This window comes from Urocitellus parryii, chromosome 3 (genome assembly GCF_045843805.1).
Source record: "Urocitellus parryii isolate mUroPar1 chromosome 3, mUroPar1.hap1, whole genome shotgun sequence".
NCBI classification, from domain to species: Eukaryota; Metazoa; Chordata; class Mammalia; order Rodentia; family Sciuridae; genus Urocitellus; species Urocitellus parryii.
Genome location: NC_135533.1, coordinates 103,443,334 through 103,449,591, shown reverse-complemented (window position 1 = coordinate 103,449,591; position 6,258 = coordinate 103,443,334).

Below are 6,258 nucleotides of genomic sequence, written 5' to 3'. Positions count from 1 at the left end.
GTGGACTAGGGAAGCAGTTAATTTTTTACTGTCATGTATTTTGGGGAGGGGTTCCTACCCCAGGCATCATGCATTGTCTCATAAGAAGGAAAATATTCATGGTGTGTTGGTCAGGAATCTGGGCTTCACACTTCCATTTGTTTCCTCAATAAGTGAGGCATTGTCCTCAGCAGGATCACGAAGGACTTATCTTACAATCATTATTGAGAGCTTTGGTGTACCAGAGTTTGGGGATATTGGAGCTATAAAATGAGGGCTCTGCTTTTGAGAAACATAGGGGGAAGAAAGTGGTTTTCAACAGCTACTAAAATTCAAAATAGTACTCGTGATGGTGGAGAAAAGGGTAGGTTTCTGGGGCTGGTAGGAGAAATAGCAACACTGAGGACATAGAACACTTCTCTGGGCAGGGGCAGATGGGCTAGAGTGGGCCAGAATGGGGACTGGGACTTCTGAGTATCAGAACAGCACAGAAATACATGGAAGTGTGAGCAGTCATAGCATTTGGTGACTAGCACAAACCTGGGGGAGGGGTGGTGATAGGACGATGCTGAGGGCAGTGGTGGTATCTGCTTCTGAGGGGACTTCTGAAAGGATCTGTGGATACTAGCTCTGGCTGTCCCTTAGGATCCCCACAGAGTTGGTTGAGAGCACAGTGCTCAGGCTCATCAAAGCCACAGCATTTGTGTGAGACTCACCAAGACAGTGTGGGCCTTATTTTTTAAATGCTTTTAATTCTAGAGAAGCACCTGTATATAGGTAAGGCTCAATCACCTGGGATTTGGAGAGGTTTCTCTGTAATAGAATGAAAGCTAAAAGTAGTTAAGTGGGTAAAAATATGAATCCCAGAATGGCTGCACTATTTTGCATTCCCACCAGCAACATACGAGGGGTTGAGGCTCAGCAGCATTTGGTGACTTCTCTATGTTTCATTTTAGCCATTCTGAGAGGGGAGCAGTGACATCTTATGTCCTCTTAATTTGCACGTTCCTAATGGCCAGTGATGCAACTGACCTTTTCATGTGCTTATTTGCCACCTGCATGTTCTTTTTGGTGAGATTCCTCTTCATGCCTTTGGCCACACTCAGCATTCCTTTTCTTTGCTTTTGCAGTGATATTTGAGAAACAAACTCATGGTTGCCAGGGGTTAGGGAGGGGAGAGGCCTGCCTCTAAAGAGGTGGCAGGAGGGGGTTTCTCATGAAGTGGGAACCATCCTGTACGTCAATTTGTAGTGGATACATGAATCTTCAGAGGTCATAATGACAGAACCATACACACACTGACCGCTGCCATCTCCTGGCTTTCATATTACACTAGGGTATGGAATGTTTTGTTTTGGATGATGAATTCTTGGTAATTATACTCTTTGAAAATTCCCATGCATCTATAATTATCTCCAAATAAAAGCTAAAAAAAAAAAAACCAACAACAACAACTCAGTATCACTCAGTCTGATCATGGGGGGAATCATAAATTCATCCCCACAGTAGATTATTTGCTTATCCTCAAACAGCCAAACCATATCATCTAACATTTGGGTTATAGTTACATTCCTTGAAAAAAATACACAAACTCATCCTGTTGGGGCAACAATGGTCCTGTTTCATCTAAGGAATGTGAAGATGGAAATTAGATTCCTACCTCACCAGGTAAGAGAAATGCAAGAGGCTGGAGAGGTAGCCTCCCCATCCCCTGGGTCACATCTGTGCTGAGTGACAATCTCTCTTAATGAGAAACAATAAAGGCTAATTATCCCAGGGTTTGACGGGGCTTTCTCAACACTTCTGCATAAAAGAGCAAGGCCACCCAGCTGGTCCCTGGATTGCAAGGCTGCAGGAATCCGGTGGTGGTGTTCAAACAAATGAGAAAGCGCACATCAAAGGGGCATCATACAAAGGCCTGGGGGAAGCCAAAGGGACCTGGTGGTGGCCATGTCTCCAGCTGGAAAAGCAGATTGAAGAATGGCCATTGTAACTAGGGACAACAACGTGTGGCTCTGGAATAAAAGAAACCTAGATGTCCATTGATCATTTCCATCAAGCAGGAACAGGTGGGGGGTGGAGAAATGTTGTAAGCAGGGGTGCATTTCAGTGCTTACCAAATGAAGAGCCCAAGTAAAAGCATAAGTAGAATGAAACTAGGCATCCCACTGTTTATCTAACTTGAATTTAGTGCCCAACAAGCCAGTGAATGGGTAGGTTTAGGCAGTCTATTCAGCTACATTTCACTACATTTCAGCTACAGAGATGTGTGCCTTGGGGACCAAAGTTTCACCCCATACCTTCCCCTGAGTCAACATGGGTCCCCCTGCAGTGCTTTGGCCTAGTGAAAGGAAGGCCCAGAAGTTGTGGGAGGAGGAAAAGTGAGGCCTGAGACTCAGAGAGGCCACCATGCTGGCCCAGAGCTTCTCCTGGGGGACAGAGCCAGAAACAGGCTCCACTCCTGTTCATGTAGAATCTCGGGTCAGCTGAGGGCCTGCTCTATGCTGGGCCCTGGGGTACAACCTGGAAGCCTCATGACCTTACATTGTAGACATGGCAGAACTGCGGTGCCATTCATTTAGAGGGAGACATAGCTATCAGTAAAGAATAAAATTGAGAATTCTGACTCACTGTGCCTGTACATTCAGTGGGTACAGCCATAGACATCTTCCATGATTACAAGAACTGAAGGGAATTTTGAACTGGAAATGAAACCTCAAGTAAAGGGTCTGATTCAAGATGCTTAAAAAATATTCATTTCCATTTTACAACACAAATAAATGTTAAAGATTTTTTCTATGTTATTTATAATCCTAGGTGCTTAGGGGGAAAAGGCAGTTAGAAAAATCGATGTCATCTCTGAGCATTCAATTTTATGTATCAATTTGGGCTCAGAGAAGTCCCAATAGCTGGCAAAACATTTATTTTGGGGTGAGTGTGAGGGTTTTTCTGGAAGAGATTAGCATTTTGATCAATGGACTGAATAAAGAAGCTGCACCCTTACTAGTGTAGGCACATGTCGTTCAATGACTTGGGGGCATAGCTAGAACAAGAAGGTGAAGGAATGGAAAATTCTATTTAAGCACGGCCATCCTCTTCTTCTGCCCTTGGATATCAGCTCTCTAGGGTCTTAGGCCTTTGGATTTGGACTAAATTATATGATCAGTTTTCCTGGGTCTCCTCTTTGCAAATAGTGGAACTTTGGTCTTCAAAATCTCATAAGCCAATTCCCATAATAAATCTCATATGTATAGCCATCGGTTCTGTAACTGACTGGTACACATGCCCTTGTGGAATTTGTAGCAATTTAACAAGCAATTGAAAATTCTAATGTTTGAACTGCTTTCCCCCTTACTGTTTATTTTATTTATTTTTTGGTACAGGGGATTGAACCCAGGGGGGGCTTAACCATGGAGCTATGCCCCCAGTCCCTTTTCATTTTGAGACAGGGTCTCGCTAAGTTGCTGAGGTTGATCTAAAACTTGTAATTCTCCTGCCTCAGCCTCCAGAGCTGCTGGGATTACAAGTGTGCACCTCTAGGCCCAGCTCTAAATTACTCTTTAATTTCACCTGTTGGCTCTCTTCTTCCTTTCATGCCCACTATAGGAAGATTAGGGCATAAACCTCTCTGCAGAATGCTTCCTGGCCCTGTCCTAGAGACCATGGAATTGTCCTTCTGCACAGTAAGTTTCTATATTGCTGGCTACCTCTACTTGTGAGAGCTCTGTGGTTACAAAGTACTTTCTTACTAGGTTCAATTTCTGGAACAAATGACACCTAATGCTTGTCTAATCCTGTTTAATGAGACATGCTATTAGGATTCTCATGTGTACAAAATCCTTTGGATGCTGGGCATGGTGGTGCACACCTGTAATCCCAGCAGCTTGGGAGGCTGAGGCAGGAAGATAGCGAGTTCAAAGCCAGCCTCAGCAAAAGTGAGGCACTCAATAACTCAGTGAAACCCTGTCTCTAAATAAAACATACAATAGGGCTGGGGATGCGGCTCAGTGGTCAAGTGCCCCTGAGTTCAATACTCAGTATCCCCCCCCCAAAAAAAAAAAAACCCTTTGGATGTCTAGAGATTGTCACTGGTCACGCATAGACAGTTGTTCTCAAAGTATGGGACACAGATCGCCCAGAGTCCCAGTGACCTTCCCGGGGGAACTACACAATCAGAATTATTTCCTACACCATGTCCCTTGCCTTTGCATTGTGCTTACATTATCACGGACAGTGCACAGCAATGGCAGTGGATGCAGTTGATGCCTGTGTGGATATGGGCAGTGACAGGGACATCACTGCCAAGGACCTCCATGAAGTCAATGAGTCTCTAATGAAATAGTACACATTACTACTGAGTACAGTGTTTTCTAAAAATTCTATGTGATGTAGTGAGAAGGGTGCAGAAAGCGCCTATGCTTCTTATGAAAGGGCATTGACTGGCTAGACAGAAGCACCTGAGCAATCCTGGTCTTGCACTGGAGTTGCTGAGTTCTCCAGGGAAGAAATGACTGACAGGTTGTAGATATTCAGACTTGGGCTGTCAGTTCAAGAAAAACAACTGTAAATATTCTGAAGACAATAATAATAACGTTCAAGTGAAAAAATCAGTATGTTATCTACTATAAGCTTAGAAGCTTCTATATGTGAAGAAACTTGAAAAGGATGAGACAAATGCATTTTTTAAATCTCTTTCTGCTATGAAATAATGAAATGAGTCAACACTTGGAAGTTCTGATTAATTCAGTGAATGAACATTTTTCCAAAAAGCTACAGGTGATGTGACAAATTCTTATGTAAGTAAAATATTAGCACTAAAGAAGCTAATGGATTTTATGTAGGAGATGAGTAAAGTTTATTGTATGATTTTGATTTCTACTGCCATTAAGCTTTAATGCACTGGTGAATTATTAAGGAAAAATAGCCACAATACCATTAAATGCTTCAATGACTTATCTGCGTAAGGCCAGATTTTCTTCATCTATTTCACCAAAATAATTTATGGTGACAGACTGAATGCACAAGCAGATTGAAAATCCCCCTGACTCCATTAAGTTAGGAAAGAAAAACATTTGCATATATGTAAAACAATGCGGCTTCTCTCATTATGATGTTTGGTTTGGCATATGTTCGATTTTTTTAAAAACTGTCACTTATGTTAACATGCAATTGATTTAAGTGATTTTAAATAAGTGAATAAAACTATGTTTAAATTTTTTCTTTTATACTATGGCAAATGCTAATTCATAGAAACCGAATAAACAGAAGCACCTCTGGGTCTTAATATATGTTAAGAATATGAAGAGATCCCACACCCAAAATTTACAGAACATCTGTTTTTTGGTTGTTGTTGTTTTGTCTTGGTACCAGTGATTGAACCCAGGGGTGCTTAACCACTGAGCCACATCCCCAACCTTTTTTTATTTTTTAAGATAGGGTCTCCCCAAGTTGCTTAGGGCCTCACTAAGTTGCAGAGAATTTTGAACTCAAAATCCTTACATCAGCTTGCTGAGCTACTGAGATTATAGGCATGTGCCACTGTACCTGTAAGAACATCTGGTATTATTAAAGTGATTCTAGAAATTAGTTTGGGAGAAGGGGTCAGGGAGGGCAGCTTGCTCTACAGATACATTGAGGAAAATTTGGGGTCACAGGGTTAATCCAGGGTACAGGAGAGGGCAAAAAGAGTCATGTGGGTATGAGGTGCCATGTGACCAGAGGATAACTGCTTTTTTTGTCATTTTCACTAAGTCTGTTATCCAAAGGAATGAGATACATGTATGTGTGTGTGTGTGTGTGTGTGTGTGTGTGCATTTGTGTGTGCACATGCGTGCATGTAGGGGTGGGTCAGGCTGCCACATCGAAGGAACAAGAACCTCCATACATAAAAGTATCTGATGGGATCCAGGCTCCTAGAGCCAGAGGTGATTCATAACATTTGCCTTTCCTAAGCACCCCAAGATTGCCAAGATTGCCAGAATTTACAGAAATCTTAGACTGTGGATGCCACCAGGGTATGGAACAACAACTGCAATCTGTGGTCAGCATTTCCTTGTCATGCGTGTTGGCATACAAAGGTTCTGCCAAGTGGTCAAGTAGAGAAATCCCCGGAGGCCTTCACAGGGAGGTCCCCACAATCATGGACAAAGCATTATGTCAAGGCACCATGAGATGCTGACCTCTTGGAGTTTGCCTCCTCTCCAACATCAGTGGGCAGCAAACATGCCCCTCAGCTGGCTGTCCTGGCACAGTTGCCCACCAGCCTGTTATGTGAGCAGC